The sequence below is a fragment of the Papio anubis genome, chromosome 8, assembly GCF_008728515.1.
Source record: "Papio anubis isolate 15944 chromosome 8, Panubis1.0, whole genome shotgun sequence".
NCBI classification, from domain to species: Eukaryota; Metazoa; Chordata; class Mammalia; order Primates; family Cercopithecidae; genus Papio; species Papio anubis.
The window spans coordinates 58,975,897-58,993,247 of NC_044983.1; the positions used below are offsets into that span (position 1 = coordinate 58,975,897).

General features: G+C 41.3%; 1 long non-coding RNA gene across 2 annotated transcripts; it reads left to right on the forward strand.

Annotated features, from left to right (window-relative positions):
* Positions 1-882: 882 nt before the first annotated feature.
* On the forward strand, positions 883-11,734 carry LOC103886843. Of its 2 annotated transcripts, XR_650669.4 has the most exons (4): positions 883-3,004; positions 8,742-8,777; positions 9,390-9,468; positions 9,648-11,734. It is a non-coding gene; the product is annotated as an uncharacterized LOC103886843 (long non-coding RNA). The 2 variants fall into 2 exon arrangements; XR_001906033.3 differs by having other exon boundaries at positions 9,390-11,734.
* The last annotated feature ends 5,617 nt before the right edge of the window (positions 11,735-17,351 follow it).

A 17,351-nucleotide genomic window follows, 5' to 3' on the forward strand; every position in this document is an offset into this window, starting at 1 on the left:
TCATCTGTTCATGTTTTATCATGAGATTGCAGCAATTCAGTCACATCTTCAGGCTCCACTTCTAATTCTAGTTCTTTTGCTATTTTTACTACATCTGCAGTTACTTCTTCCACTGAAGTCTTGAACCCCTCAGTGTCAATCATGAGATCTGGAATCAACTTCTTCCAAACTCCTGTTAATGTGGATATTTTGACCTCCTCCCATGAACCATGCATGTTCTTAGTGCCATGTAGAATGGCAAATTCTTTTTAGAAGGCGTTCAGTTAACTTTGCACAGATGCCCAGATCTATCAGAGGAATCACTATCTGTGGCAGTTATAACCTTATGATTTGTATTTCTTAAATTATAAGACTTGAAAGTCAGAATTCCTCCTTGATTCATGGGCTGCAGAATGGATGTTGTGTTAGCAGGGATGAAAACAACATTAATCCCCTTGCACACTTCCATGAGAGCTCTTGGTGACCAGGTGCATTGCCAACGAGCAGTAATATTTTAGACGGAATATTTTTTTCTGAGCAGTAGAAATGCTTAAATATTTTTAGCTTTTGATTTAAAGTGAAAGATATGCAACACTTTCTTTAACCTGAACACATAGAGGACATTGTAGGATCATTACTTGGCCTAACTTCAATATTGTTGTGTCTCAGGGAATAGGGAGGCCTGAGAAGCAGAAGGGAGATAGGGTAATGGCCAGTCAGTAGAGCAGCCGGAATACACACATTTATCCAATAAGTTCACTGTCTTATATGAGTAGGGTTTGTGGAGTCCCAAAACAATTACAATAGTAATATCAAAGCTTATAGACCACAGATCACCATAACAGATGTAATAATAATAATAATAATAATAATAAAGTTAGAAATATTGTGAGGATTGCTAAAATGTGACACAGAGACACAAAGCAAGCACATCTGTTGGAAAAATGGTGCTGACAGACTTGCTCAATGCAGGATTGCCACAAACCACAATTTGTGAAAAATGCAATGTCTGCAAAGCACAGTAAAGTGAAGTGCAATAAAACGAGGTGTGCCTGTGTATGTATATATATAGTGTGTGTGTGTGTATTATCCATTAATTAATTAATTAATTATTTTACTTTTAATAGTCAAGTTTCTTCAGCAGTCTGCAGTTGTAACAGTGAGCATAAGAGCTATGTTAATTGAAAGCAATGTGACCAAAACAGAAATTTCTACCTCGTTAAAGTTTTAATGCTGTCCTAAATCCCCAGAATTTTTTATTATTTTATTACAAGCAGCTGGAAAGTAAGTGAATATTAGTTTCACTTAAATGTAACTAAAACTGGATGACAGAAAATGTGACATTAATATGTGTTACTGGAGCAGGCTTAAGTTCCCATATTTGAGGGAAAAGGGTAAATTAGAATAATTTAGATATTAAATTAGCCTTTTAAGCAGTTTTTCCCCACTGGCTTGAGAGTTTAGGAAATGATTTCCCAGAGAAGCATGGAGAACCGTTTGTGATTTCTCTTATTAGAAATGTTATTAGCAAGTTTCTTGAAGGAGACACAGTGAATAACTGATTTTCTTGTTGTGACAGCCCTCTTCGGACCCTGAATTAAAATGATCTGCTTTCTTACATTAGTACATCATTTTGCACTTGTGAAGAATTACACATATTTTCAATAATGGTGACAATAATCTCTTTCATGCCCCCAACTCTGAAAATAAAGTTGAATTTGCATGGAATGGGTGAAGCATTTAAGACCAGAGTTTGCAACAAGAGCCTTAGTTTGGGTGCATAAGTAAACTGGATTGAAGTCCTCAAGTAGTTCATATTACAATATGTGCAAGTGTGGAATATTCCAAACAAATGACCTTAAAGATGCTCTTTAACATCTCCCAAGACTACACTAAGTAGCTCCAGCTTGTCTGCCCAAGTTGCAAATGGAGGTTGAGGAAATACAAAAAATGTTTAGGTAAGTCATCTGTGATCAAAATCCTTATCAAGAAAAATAAACGGTGACACCATGTAGAAAAATCAATGAAGGGAAGGGCAATGGAAGAGGAGAGGAAAGTATAGGAAATGGGGGACTTGAATTCTCGCATTGTACAAGTTAGGGAGAGCGACACAGAGAGGGAGAGAAGGAGAATTAATTTACTTTTCCTGTTTGAGAGTGAACCTTTGGACAGAGGCCAGGATCAGCTGTGGAGGGGAAATGGAAGAAGAAGCTGCCCTAACCTACTGCAATGCAGAGCCTCACCCCCCAGAGGCGGGACAGAGTTTGTGCCGACCTCACTCAAGTGAGAGTTGGAAAACAACTCCACCTCTAGCCTGGAACTACACAGTGATCACTGTGCAGGCACCGAGGTGGTAAACCGACTCTATGCAGACCAGGGTACACAAAGTAAGAGACACCCTCTCAGAGAGCTTTTTCTGGATCTGGCAAGACTAGAACTTGAATTCTTCAGGTTTGCCACAGCAGCAGCAATGCCAATGTATAAAGGGAATTAAGAGTGATCACGCCAGCCCCCTGGGACAGTACAGTCAGGAGGACTGTGTGGACCTGTGGTCCACCCGATCTTTTGTGAGGCTGAGGCAAGAGAACAAATGCAGGCTTACCCACCATTTACTCAAATATTTAAAAGTTATAAATCAAGAGAAAACATTTTGAAGTAAAATATGTTTTATCCTCTCGCCATGATAAATATACATTCATAATGACCTAAAAGATCAAGGTTAATTTAAAATTCTTAGATGCCTTAGAATTTCCTATTGTAATAGAATGTGGCTGATACAGTTCACAATGCCACTTGTTCTAGCTGCCACCCCCAGCTCCATCCTGTGCCAGGAGTGCTGTGTGTGTGTGCCTAAGTGTGTATGTGGACCCCTCCACCTGCAACCCCAACTCTGTCCACACCCCTCTCCTTTCAAGCAGCCATCTCACAGGCACCACTCAGGCTTAGAGAAGAGTACATCCACGGAGTGATCTGCCCCCAAAATGAATGTGCCAGGGGAAGAGGCAGCGCTGGCCCTATTCTGGAGGTCTGGGGTGTGAGCTCTGTCCCTGATCCTTGCCTGGTGGGAAGGGGTCTGGATGCAAGGCCAGAGCAAGGCCTTCGAAAGCCTAGGGCAGGGCCAGGGATGGTACTACATATAAGAAAGCACTTTGTGAAAAAACCCGAACCCAATGGCAGGAAGGGGCTTGGAGGCTGCTTCCCTTGCTCCTCAGCTGGGGAGCCCAGTGAGCTGATTCGCTGTAGGCAGACAGGGCATTAGCATTCCCCTGCTCTTGTGATTTGGAGAAAGTCCCCATTACACTAACTTTACAGCTTCTCAGTACAAAGAGATGTATTTGACTAAAATGGAAAATCCTGCTGAGATTTGTATGTCTGGTATTTGATTCTACTCTCTTTCCTTTTTCACTTCAGCCCAGTCTCTCTCCCCAGTTCCTAAGTCATAAACCCTGGTTCGCCTTCTCTTGAGGCTTGTCCTCCTCCCCTATAGCAGATGATTTTTGTTCCGGTTTCACATAGAATGTAGGAATCCTCCTGCCCCAAGCCCACCACCGTCCCCACCTGTGCACTACATCTCTATTCTTCCTCCTCTCCAAGTGAATCTCTCTGGCCAAAGCTGGTTCCACCGGTAGGGCTCTGGATGATGTGTCCTCCTGCTTGCTCAGAGGCTCCCATCTGTCAGCAATCTCACCTCTCTCCAGCGTTCTGTCTTTCACTTTCTTTTGGCTCTAACAGCACTTAAATGTATTCAGCTCTCCCCTGCTATAGATGTCGACAACTTCCCTTTACCTTCTTCCTCTCAGCTACCTCCCCATCTTCCTCTTCCTCTCTCAATTTCTTCAGAGAACTTCGAAGAAGCTCAACAGTGCTTGGCTATTATTTAAATTATTTATTTATTTTTTTATTTTTGTAGAGACGAAGTCTCTACCAGGCTGGTCTCGAACTTCTGGCTTCAAGAAATCTACACACCTCAGCCTCTCAAACTGCTGGGATTGCAGACATGAACCCCAGGGCTGGCCTTGGGTGAATTATTCAAAGAGATGGAAGGCAGTGCCATTCATTCAAGACTTCCCTTCCCTTCTTAATACTTCTCAGCAGCATTTGGCACCAGTATCTTTCTTAAAATGCTCTCCTTTCCTGGGTTCCCTGACACCAGTTCCTGGTTTTCCACCTACCTGACTTTCCTCCTACTTAACCCCCACTGCTGATTCTTCTTTCTCCTCTAACCAATGTCTATTTCCACACCCCAGGGCTTGCTCCTGGATATTCTTTTCTTCTCCATCTACAATCTCTCCACAGGTATCTCATTCTGCTGTCATGGTTTGAAATGCCATGGATTTGCTAATTACACTAGAATTGATATTTCCAGCCCAGTTTTTTCTCCTGAGCAACAAACTGGTAAATCCTACTGCAAACATCTTCAGTGCTGCCCCCTGCTCTCTCCAAAATGCTTTTCTGCTCAGTCTTTCCAAAAACTCAGCCTTCCAACTTAGGAGGCTCACCTTGATTCCTCCTTTTTCTTCCCTATTCACATCTAACTCCTCAGACCTATTTCCTGAAATCCTTCACTTCTTTTCAATTCCACTGGCACTAGTCTAATCCAAGCTGCCATCGCCTGGCACCTGTCTGCTTGGGACAGCTTCCTCACAGTCCCTACCACTTCCTCTTGAGTTTATGCACCCATCCATTCACACACAACAACCAAGGAGATTAAAAAAATTTACATCAGTTTCCACTATCCCATCTATTATCAAAATCGGAATCTTTTCTCTGGCCTACAAGCTTCCTGGATGCTTGGGCCTCTGCCTACTTCCCTGAGCTCATTTCCTGTTCTCTCCTTCGTTGTCATTGTGCAGCAGGTGCACCATCTCCTTTTCTTTTTCGTAGTCGCTCAAATTCTTTGCCACAGTCTTTGTACTTACCTTTCTCTCTGTCTGCAATACTTTTTCTCTGGGCTTCTGGAAGTCCAGTGCATTTTCATTCTTTAGACCTCGGGTGAAATATCACCTTGTCACAAAGGTCTTTCTCGGCCACCCTACAGAGGTTAACCTCTCTCAGATACTGCATAACCATGTTGATTTCCTTGGTAGCACTTACCACAACCTGTAATTATATTGTTTATTTGTTTAAATATTTATTTTGTAGCTCTCCCAGTACAAAGTAAGTCCTATCAGGGAAGAATGTTTCTTGTCTTATTTGCCACTGTTTTCCCAGTGTTTAATGTAGCTTCTGGCACACACCAGGGATTTAACAAGTATTTGTTGAATTAATATTTATCATGTGTATCATTTTCTGAATATCTATTGACCCTGGAACGGTGTTACGAGTAGATAAGGAAGCAAAATATAAGATGTCTGCCTTACTGCTATATCTGTGTTTAGTCATACCAATGTTATATCTTTTAGAATGTGAACTGCTACAAAGTAAGTCCCCTCTATGTGTATATACAGGGGTGGGCATAACTGAAGGCTAAATAAATACCCTATAACCACAATAACAGTGCTTTGTAGTCAACTATATTGGGTAGCTATAAATACAGAATGGCAAATCAACCTTTTGATAAAGAACTTACAAGTGTATATGACTAGTTTAACTTTGATTGGTAGCCAGTGGATCAGTTGTGGAACTTTTTTTTTTCTATTGGTTTTCTATTCACATCTCACATGATCAAAGATTTCTTTTTAGTTATTTGCTTAATTTTAATTTTACTCTTTTATTTCAATAGGTTTTTGGGGAACTAGTGGTATTTGGTTAAATGAATAAGGTCTTTAGTGGTGATTTCTGAGGTTTTGGTGTACCCATCACCTAAGCAGTGTACACTGTACCCAATGTGTAGTCTTTTATCCCTCACCCCTCTCCTACCCTTTCCCCTGAGTCCCCAAAGTCCATTGTATCACTATTCTTCTGTAACATCCTCATAGCCTAGCTCCTACTTATGAGTGAGAACATATGATGTTTGATTTTCCATTCCTAAGTTACTTCACTTAGAATAATGGTCTCCAATTCCATCTAGGTTGCTGCAAATGCCATTATTTCATTCCTTTTTATGGCTGGGTAGTATTCCATGGTATATATTAATATATGCCACATTTTATTTATCCATTTGTCGATTGATGGGCATTTGGGCTGGTTCCATGTTTTTGCAATTATGAATTGTGCTGCTATAAACACGTGTGTGCAAGTATCTTTTTCGTTTAATGACTTTTTTTCCTCTGGGTAGACACCCAAGAGTGGGATTGCTGGATCAGATGGAAGATCTACTTTTAGTTCTTTAAAAAATATGTACACTGTTTTCCATAGTGGTTGTACTAGTTTACATTCCCATCAGCAGTGTAAAAATGTTCCCTTTTCACTGCATCCACACCAACATCTATTATTTTTTGGTTTTTTGATTATGGCCATTCTTGCAGAAGGGAGATGGTATTGCATTGTGGTTTTAATTTGCATTTCCTGGATAATAGGTAATGTTGAGAATTTTTTCATTTATTTGTTGGCCATTTGTATATCTTCTTTTGAGAATTGTCTATTCATGTCCTTAGCCCACTTTTTGGTAAGACTGTTTGTTCTTTTCTTGCTGATTTGTTTGTGTTCCTTTTAGATGTTGAATATTAGTCCTTTGTCATATGTATATATTGTGAAAATTTTTCCCCGATTTTGTGAGTTGTCTGTTTATTCTGCTGATTATTTCTTTTGCTCTGCAGAAGCTTTTTAGTTTAATTAAGTTCCATTTATTTATCTTTGTTTTTGTTGTATTTGCTTTTTGATTCTTGGTCATGAAGTCTTTGCCTAAGCCAATGTCTTCTAGAAGAGTTTTTCTGATGTTATCTTCTAGAATCTTTATGGTTTCAGGTCTTAGATTTAAGTCTTTGATCCATCTTGAGTTGATTTTTGTATAAGGTGAGAAATGAAGATCCAGTTTCATTCTTCTACATGTGGTTGCCAGTTTTCCCAGCACGATATATATGTATATTTTTTCTTTGAGATAGAGTCTCACTCTGTCACCCAGGCTGGAGTGCAGGGATGTGATCTCGGCTCACTGCAACCTCTGCCTACAAATTTCAAGCAATTCTCGCCAGCATCATTTGTTGAACAGGGTGTCCTTTCAGTGTTTTATGTTTTCATTTGCTTTGTCAAAGATCAGTTGACTCTTAAGTATTTGGCTTTATTTCGGAGTTCTCTATTCTGTTCCATTGGTCTATATGCCTATTTTTATACCAGTAACATGCTGTTTTGATGACTATGGCTTTATAGTATAGTTTAAAGTCAGGTAATGTAATGCCTCCACTTTTGTTCTATTTGCTTAAAGTTTCTTTGGCTATGTAGGCTATTTTTGGTTTCATATGAATTTTAAGATTGTTTTTTCTAGTTTTGTGAAGAATAATGGTATTTTTGTTTGTTTGTTTGTTTGTTTGTTTTTGAGACAGAGTCTCCCTCTGTCACCCAGGCTGGAGTGCAGTGGTGCAATCATAGCTTACTGCAACCTCTGTCTCCTGGGTTGAAGTGCTTCTCCTGCCTCAGCCTCCAGAGTAACTGGGATTACAGGCACGTGCTAACATGCCCAGCTAATTTTTGTATTTTTAGTAGCCATGAGGTTCATGATGTTGGCCAGGCTGGTCTCACACTCCTGATCTCAAGTGATCTGCTTGCCTCGGCCTCCCAAAGTGCTAGGATTACAGGCATGAGCCACTGTGCCCAGCTGATGGTGGTATTTTGCCTGGGAATTGCATTGAATTTGTAGATTGCTTTTGGCAATATGATCATTTTCACAAGATTGATTCTAAGCATCCATGAGCATGGGTTGTGTTTTCATTCGTTTGTGTCATCTATGATTTCTTACAGCAGTGTTTTGTAGTTTTCCTCGTAGAGGTCTTTCACCTCCTTGGTTAAAGATATTCCTAAGTATTTTATTTGTTTTACAGCTATTGTAAAAGGAGTTGAGTTCCCTATTTGATTTTCAGCTTGGTCACTGTTGGTATATTGCAGGGCTACTGATTTCTGTACATTAATTTTGTATCTGGAAACTTTGCTCATTTTTTTTTTTTTTAATCAGTTCCAGGAGCTTTTTGGATGAGTCTTTCGGGTTTTCCAGGTATACAATTATGTCATCAGCAAACAGTGACAGTTTGGCACCCTCTTTACTAATTTGGATGCCCTTTCTTTCTTTCTGTTGTCTGATTGCTCTGGCTAGGACTTCCAGTTCTGTGTTGAATAGAAGTGGTGAAAGTGGTCATTCTTGTCTTGTTCCAGTTATCAGGGGCAATACTTTCAACTTTTCCCCACTCAATATAATGTTGGCTGTGATTGCTATTTCTCTTATGGATCTAGCCACCCAGTGGAGCTACCAGGCACCGGGCTGGTACTGTGGGGTGTTTGCAAAGAGTTCTGTGATGAGATTCATGTTCAAGTCTCTTAGGCGTGAATACCAGCACCTGTTTCAGTGGAGGTAGCAGGGGAGTGAAGTGTGAGGGTCCTTAGTTGTATTTTTGTTGTGTTGGTTTTGCGTTGGTTGGCCTCCAGCCAGGAGGTGGTACTTTCAAGAATGCACCAGCTGCAGTTATATAGGGAGGATCAGATGGTGGGATGGAGCCATACAGCTCCCAAGAGATTGTGTTTTGTCTTTGGCTACCAAGGTGCATACAGAAAGACCCATCAGGTGGGGGCAGGATTAGGTGTGTCTTCGCTCAGACTGTCCTTGGGTGGGGCTTGCTGTGACTGCTGTGGGGGATAGGGATGTGGTTCTTAGGAAAATAAAATTATGTTCCCAGGAGGAGTATAGCTGCTGCTGCTGCTGTGTCATACAGGTAACCAGGGAAGTTGGGGAAAGCCAGCAGTCACAGGCCTCACCCAGCTCCCATGCAGCCCACAGCCCAAAAGGCTGGTCTTACTCCCACGGTGTCCCCCACACCCCAGCAGTACCAAGTTTATTTCCAGGCAGCTAATCAGCAGGCTGGGAATTTGACCCAGGTTACAAGCCTCCAAACTAGGAAAGCAAGCCAGCTCACAGTTCCTTGACTGTCCCACAGAGCCTGGAGTGGCAATCCACATCCTTCAGAGGGTCTGTGGCTTCTCTTAGATCTCCCAGTATGTTCCTGTGATAGTTCTTGGAGCAAAAGTTCACAATTTGGATCTCTACAAGCTGCTCTGTTTATCTGAGTGGGAGCTGCAAGTTAATCCTGCCTTCTATCTACCATTTTCCCCTTGGCTAATTTTTAATTTTTTTTTAGAGACAAGCTCTCACTATGTTGCCCAGGCTGGTCTCAAATTCCTGGGCTCAAGTGATCCTCCCACCTTGGCCTCCAAAAGCACTGGGATCACAGGCTTGCCACCAGCATTGTCACCTCTAACCTCACCAAAATAACATCCAATAAGGCTTTTGAAACAATAAGTTTCATGTATTCATTTTGTCTTCTAAGGGAAAACAGTAACAAGTGAAGAGCAAAAGACAACGTGACAGACAACTTCTGCCAGGACTTGCAATGATCCTACCTCTTGGTATACCTGTCCTTGGGGAACCTCCTCCCTATATGTGTGGGCTGGACTTGGTGGCATGCCTCTGGTGAGGGCAATATGGCAAAGCTAATGAAACTAAGTTTGGAAAGTCAGTGACTTCTGTCTTGTTTGCATTCTCTTTGGCTCCTCTCATGTGCTTGCTCTGATGGAACAAACTGGAGAGGCCCATGTAGCATGGAACCGAAGGTAAACTCCAGCCAACCACCATCAAAGAACTGAGGTCCTTGGTCTAACAGTTCTTGAGAAACTAAATCCTGTAAACAATCACCTCATTGAGCATGAAAGCAAATCCTTCTCCAATAAAGCCTTACAATGAGACCATAGCCCTTGATGACACCTTGATTGAAGCCTTTTGAGAGCCTCTGACAGAGAGGATCAAGTTAGGCTGAGCTTCAATTCCTGATGCACAGAAACAATGGGAAAATAAATGTACATTGCATTAAGCTAAATTTTGGGGGTAATTTGTCACACGGAAATAGATAACTAATACAGCAAACTTTTATAACAATATTAAGGGAGTTGGATAAATATATTAATTAAAAGTCCATTTTGTGCTACATTTTAATCTGTATTATCTCATTATTCTTCAGATCAACCCTGTTTTTCCACTTAAATTAAATTTTTTAAAAATGTATTTTGGGGGTACAAGTGTAGATTTCTAACATGCATATATTGCATAGTGGTGAAGCCTTGTTGTTAACTTTTGACTGGCATTTTAACTGACCTTAACAGACTCAGCATAAGCAGTTATTGCACCTTTAGATTTCCATTTAGGCTTTGTGCCAGTTATCAATTTATTGACTGTCAGCTCCAAATTTATATTTTAATACCTGCTCTGCTATAATGGACAGACTGCCTTTACATGTTTCTTCTTGACAGTGAACATGATGTTAAGCTTTCTCATAAAGGGTGGGGAAGGACATTGCAGGAGGAAAGGTCTTTTCCTGTTGTTTCTGCTGGCTGCACTAGGGGAGAGAATTTCAGTGGTGGTCTGCCCCAGCCATCAGCCCGGAATGCACAGTCCCTTTCTGACCCTGCAGCCCTGGCCTATCCTGATGGTCACAGACACGGCACTCTAGGCACCCCGCCCACACTGAACCCCACCAACTCCCTCTGCTTTTCTACTCCTTGCATCCCAGGTTTGTCTCCCGAAGCTCTCCTAACACAGTCACTGGGCCCCCCAGACCTCTTGTCTAAACTGATGCCCCCCCGGCTCCCTCTGCAGGCCTGTGTGTCTGCCCATCAGCTACAGCTTACCTGAACCACGCAGGGTTGCTTCCTGCCTGCCTTAGGACTGTGGACCAGCCAACTTCTCTGTCATCTAGTAGATTGCAACAACATCTTCTCCAATGAGGTCTGAACCTGAACCTTGGGAAGGGGACCCCTTCAGTGTTTTTCCTTCCTTGAGGACTCTTCTTTATCTCTACAGTACTGTATAGAATTTTCCTACTTATTAATGTTACCCTTCAGTGCTTTGTAATTCTTTTGTAATTCTTATATTAAATGTTTCTGTCTAAATTGCTGTATAGTTTCTGTTTCCTGCTTGAACCCTGACTGATCTAGGCCTTTTGAGAAACAGAGGAGGCTGCTCTATAGTATTTCAACACTGGCATATTGTGGCCCCTTTCTCCACTGATTCAAAGAAGCAGCAAGACAGAGAGACAAATATCTGGGGCAGAGAATCAGGAAGCTAGAGACCTCTGGTTTTGTGACCAATTTACTGTATAAGCTCAGGCAGGCCATTCATTTCTTCAGCATACAGATATGGAGAATCTATATTGCCCTTGCTATTGCACTAAATGCAAGAACTGCTACTATGAATAAGACACAACCCCCATTTGGCTTCAAGGAACTCAGTATTTGGGGAGGAGAGGGAATACTGATATGAAAGAAAGTATTAAAATACAACATGGATATTTCAATAACTGACAGAGGTACAAAGATGGCCCAGAGGAGAAGGAATCCAGCAAGTGTTTCTAGAAAAGTGGGGAAGACTTTATAGAGGAGATGACATGGTTTGACTCTGTGTCCCCACCCAAATCTCATCTCAAATTGTAATCCCCACATGTCAAGGGAGGGGCCTGGTGGGAGGTAATTGGATCATGGGGGCGGTTTTCCCTATGCTGATTTCATAATACTGAGTGAGTTCTCAGAAAAGCTGATGGTTTTGAAGTGTGGTACTTCCTTCCTCTCTCCTGCTGCCATGTAAGACGTGTCTTGCTTCCTTTTCACCTTCTGCCATGATTGTAAGTTTCCTGAGGCCTACCCAACCATTTGAAACTGTGAGTCAATTAAACTTCTTTTCTAAATAAGTTACCCAGTCTCAGGTATTCTTTATAGCAGTGTGAAAATGAACTAGTACAGAGATTTGGTACTGGCAGAGTGGGGTATTGCTATAATGATAACCTGAAAATGTGGAAGCAACTTAGGATTTGGGTAACAGGCAGAAGTTGAAACAATTTGGAGGACTCAGGAGATGGAAAGATGTGGAAATGTTTGGAACTTTCTAGAGACTTGTTGGATGGTTTTGACCAGAATGCTGATAGTGATATGGACAATGAAATTCAGGCTGAGGTGATCTTGGATGGAGATGAGAAACTTATGGGGAATTAGAGTAAAAGTCACTTATGCTATGCTTTAGCAGAGACTGGCAGCAGTTTGCCCCTGCCCTAGAGATCTGTGGAATTTTAAACTTGAGAGAGATGATTTAGGTTATCTGGTGGAAGATATTTCAAAGCAGCAAAGCATTCAAGACATGACCTGGCTTATTTTGAAAGTGTTCAGTTATATGCATTCACAAAGAGATGGTTTGAAATGGAAACTTATATTTAAAAGGGAGGCAGAGCATAAAGGTTTGGGAAATTTGCAGCTTGACCCTGTGGTAGAAAAGAAAAAAAAAAAATTTCTGGGGAAGAATTCAAGCCTGTTGCAGAAATTTGCGTAAGTACCGAGGAACTGAATGTTAATAGCCAAGACAATGGGGAAAATGTCTTGAGGGCATGTCAGAGACCTTCATGGCAGCCCTTCCCGTCATGGGCCTGGAGGCCTGAGAGGGAAAAATGGTTTTGTGGGTGGGGCCCAGGACCCTGCTGCTTTATGCAGTCTTGGGACTTGGTGCTCTGCATTCCAGCTGCTTCAGCTTCAGTGGCCAAGGTACAGATCAGGCCATTGCTTCAGAGAGTGTAGGACCCAAGCCTTGGTTGCTTTCACATGGTGTTGATCCTGTGGGTGCACAAAAGTCAAGAACTGAGGTGTGGGAACCTCCACCTATATTTCAGAGGATGTATGGAAATGCCTGGATGTCCAGGCAGAAATTTGCTGCATGGGCAGAGCCCTCATAGACAACCTCTGCTAGGCAGTGCAGAAGGGAAATGTAGGGTTGGACCCCCAACACAGAGTCGCCACTGGGGCACTGTCTAGTGGAGCTGTGAGAAGAGGGCCACCATTCTTCAGATCCCAGAATGGTAGATACACTGACAACGTACATCATGAGCCTGGAAAAGCCACAGGCACTCAATGCCAACCTGTGAAAGCAGCTGTGGGGACTGTACCCTGCAGAGGCTCAGAGGCATAGCTGCTCAAGGCCTTGAGAACCCAGCTCTTGCATCAGTGTGCCCTGGATGTGAGACATGGAGTCAAAGGAGATCTTTTTTCTGTTGTTGTTTGTTTGTTTGTTTTTAGATGGGTCTCACTCTGTCGCCTAGGCTAGAATGCAGTGATGTGACCTCAGCTCACTTAAACCTCCAGCTCCTGGGTTCAAGAGATTCTTCTGCCTCAGCTTCCTGAGTAGCTGGGATTACAGGCATCCACTACCATGCATGGCTAATTTTTGTATTTTTAGTAAAAATGGGTTTTTACCATGTTGGCCAGGTTGGTCTTGAACTCCTGACCTCAGGTGATGCACCTGCCTTGGTCTCCCAAAGTCCTGGGATTACAGCCATGAGCCACTGCACCCAGCCTAGGTGATCATTTTACAGCTTTAAGATTTAATGACTGTCCCACTGGGTTTCAGACTTGCATGGGGCCTATGGCCCCTTCGTATTGGCCAATTTCTTCCATTTGGAACAGGAGCATTTTCTTTGCTGCAAAATGAAAGTGCCAAACTAGAGACCTCTAGGTTAGAGTCTCTGAGTGCTTTAACCCATGATGTTCTGAGATAAGATTCTGGAATCTTACTTTAACGACCCATTAGCCTTTAATATTCTTCCCGTGAGATTTTCTAAGTTTAGGAGGACAAAATGTATATGTTTCCCAAGATAAGAGGATATGGGGATGGGTTATGACTAATTTCTGGAGATCACTTGCTTATGAGTTTTGGGAGTTTGGGATGTTGATGATGGTGGAGTGAAGAATGTGCACCAATTGGGGGAAGCAGGCTGGGTGTCTTTCACTGGAAGAAAGGTGCTTAAGAAATATGGGGTTCATGCGGTTGGGTAGCTTTTGACTTGTCTTGCTGATGTTGAATGAATTAACAACAATAGTCTACTGTGAATATTGCTGAGTTGATGAATATTGCTGAGTCTGTTCTTACATTGCTGTAAAGAAATGCGAGACTGGGTAATTTACAAGAAAAAGAGATTTAATTGGCTCACAGTTCTATAGGTTGTACAGGAAGCATAGTGGTGTCTGTTTCTAGGGAGACCTCAGGAAGCTTCCAATCATGGTGAAAGGTGAAGGGGGAGCAGGTTTGTCACATGGTGAAAGCAGGAGCAAGAAGAGTGAGAGGGGAAGTGTCATACACTTTCTTTTTTTTTTTTTTTTTTTTTTTGAGATGGAGTCTTGCTGTGTCACCCAGGCTGAAGTGCAGTGGCATGATCTTGGCTCACTGCAACCTCTGCCTCCTGAGTTCAAGCAATTCTACTGCCTCAGCCTTCCAGGTAGCTGGGATTACAGGCACCCACCATCACGCCCAGCTAATTTTTGTATTTTTAGTAGAGACAAGGTTTCACCATGTTGGCCAGGCTGGTCTCGAACTCCTGACATCAGGTGATCTGCCTACCTCAGCCTCCCCAAATGCTGGGATTACAGGCATGAGCCACTGTGACCAGCCAGAGCCACCACTTACAGCCACATACACTTTTAAATGACCAAATCTCACAAGAACTCATTCACTATCATTAGGACAGTTCCAAGAGGGATAGTACTAAACCATTCACAAGGAATCTGCCGTTTTGATCCAATTACCTCCCACCAGGCCCCACCTCCAACATTGAGGATTACATTTCAATATGAGATTTGGGGAGGGACACACATCAAAATTTTGAATTGGTGACTCGAAGCTATGTAGCTGTGGATGTGACAGGTTGTTTATGTTAAGCCATCCCTATGGCCGATTGACCTAACAAGAGACTTATGGCTGTCGAACAGAAAAAGCTCAGATTTTGAACTTATCTATGACTGTAAATTTCTGTTCTGCCACCTATTAGCCATTTGACCTTGGTCATATCCATGATACCTCCCCATGCCTCAGTCTTCTCATCTTAAAATGGTGAAATAAATACCTGTTTCATAAAATTGCAACTATACTTAAATGAGATTACATTAAGAGTAGTTTTTATAGAGGAGGGACTCAACAAAAAATAGGCTGAGATTATTATTAATCAAGGTATTTCAGGGCCAGTCTTCTGTTTCTAAAGCAGGAAAGGATGAGGGAGGCAGGTTGAATGAATGGGTAGATGAAGGTTGAATGTAAAATTTTAATGGGCATAGATTATTTGGCTGATACCAAACTGAATTCAAGTTTTATATTAATTTTGCTCTACAGACTTGCTGTCCGTAGTAAAACCTTTTTCCACAGTATTCGTATTTCTCATCCATTGTTCTCTAAATCTATAGCATCGTCATCATTCTTAATTCCCTGGTGACATCTTATGCTAACCCGTAGCCTCAAAGTATGTCTACTGTAATTACTTTCCTAAGATATTTGGTGACAAGTTTGATTTCATTATAAATTGTTGAATGGTTGCTGAAACCAATTCTATTGACCTTGATCTTTTGAGAAATTGATATCCTCTTTGTTTTCTGCTTGTCTTCATGGTGTTCTAAAAATTACTGAGATTTATTAAGGTGTTTCAGAAATTGTTCCTTCTGTGTTGGAAACATAGCATCTAGTCTTTGGTAACTTAGAAGATATTGAAGCTTTTGTTGTAGTTTTGCTAAAGTAAGCTTTTCTGAAATTGAACAGTTTTACTTTTAGGAGAAGCCTCTCACTTAATAGATTGTTTAAGATTTCATATATGCCATAAAATGCTTAGAAAAATAATTTGGTAGACATATCAGCTTAAAAGATTTTCAAGCAGATATGAATGTTCTGAGCTGTGTGCTTGATATTCAACATTGGCAATGGGTTATTCCTGCTTCTAAAAGGGGGAAGAGAACAAGGAATGGAAAAAGAAAAGAAAAACTACAAAACTAAAAATGTCCTCATATTTTGAACTAAAGTTGTTTAAATATCTGATATTATTATATACATATAGGACTGTGTGTGTGCGTGTGTGTGTGTGTGTGTGTGTGTGTGTTGTAGAGACAGAGTCTCACTTTGCCCAGGCTGAATTTAAACTCCTAGGTTCAAGTGACCCTGCCATCTCAGCCTCCCAAGTAGCTGGGACTACAGGCAAATGCCACCATGCCCAGCTCTCTGATATATCAGAGAAAGCTATCAATGTTGAGTCTTAAGTGACTAGCAAAGGAAGTAGTCAGTTGATGTAATGTGAGTCCAAAAAGGCTGATTGCCAAAGCCACTGTCAATTTCTCTCTCTCTCTTTCTTTTTGTTTCTCTGTCTCTCCCTGTCACCCTTTTCACCTCCATCTTTTTATTCCTTTCCTTTCTCTTTTTAAATTTTTAAAAATTTATTTAAAATTTTTCTTTATATATATGCTCACATACATACATACACATACATTTACATAAATGCTTAAATGGAATCATATCATAATTTTTTTAGGGCTATACTTTTTTTATCTTTGCCTCCTTTTGCCACTCTCCTTTCTTTTTCTCCAAATCAGACAGGCCTTACCTGTCATGAATCTGTTTTTCTTCATGCTCTATAATTACAAATAAGCTATATATATATGCACGCTCATATATGCACAACTGTACAGAGAGAGGCAATTTTTCAGTTGTTTTAAAAAATGAGATTATATTATTTCTACTCCTCTGCATTTTCTTTTTCTCAAAGAAACTTCAAGAAAATCTCTCCAATTATCTAGTAAAATTCAAACTCATTGTAATAGATACATAATATTTTATTATGTAAATTAATCTTAATATGTTCAACCATTCCCTAAGTTGCTGGGCATTCACTTGCTTGCCGTTGTTGATCATTCTCAACAATGCTACAATAAACGTACTTGTATGTATTTTTAGACACTAATGCCTTTATTTATTCATTTAATTAATTAACTAATTTTTTTGAGACAGGATCTCACTCTGTCTCCCAGGCTGGAGTGCAATGGTGTGATCTCGGCTCACTGCAACCTCCACCTCCCAGGTTCAAGTGATTCTCGTGCCTCAGCCTCCTGGGTAGCTGGGATTACAGGTACGCGCCACTGCGCCCAGCTAATTTTTGTATTTTTAGTAGAGGAGGAGTTTCAGTATGTTGGCCAGGCTGGTCTCCAACTCCTGACCTCAAGTGATCCACCCGCCTTGACCTCACAAAGTGCTGGGATTGTAGGTATGAGCCACCATGCCCGGCCTGATGCTCTTATTTTTATGTAATATAAAATGTGATATATTGTTATGTGACCGGTAGAATTGCGAGATCAAAGGATGCAAATATATTAAATAATAACAGATATTGCTCGACTGTCTTTCAGAAAGACTGTAAAACTGACATTTCACTCAGGTCGTGTAGGAGAGTCTCCCT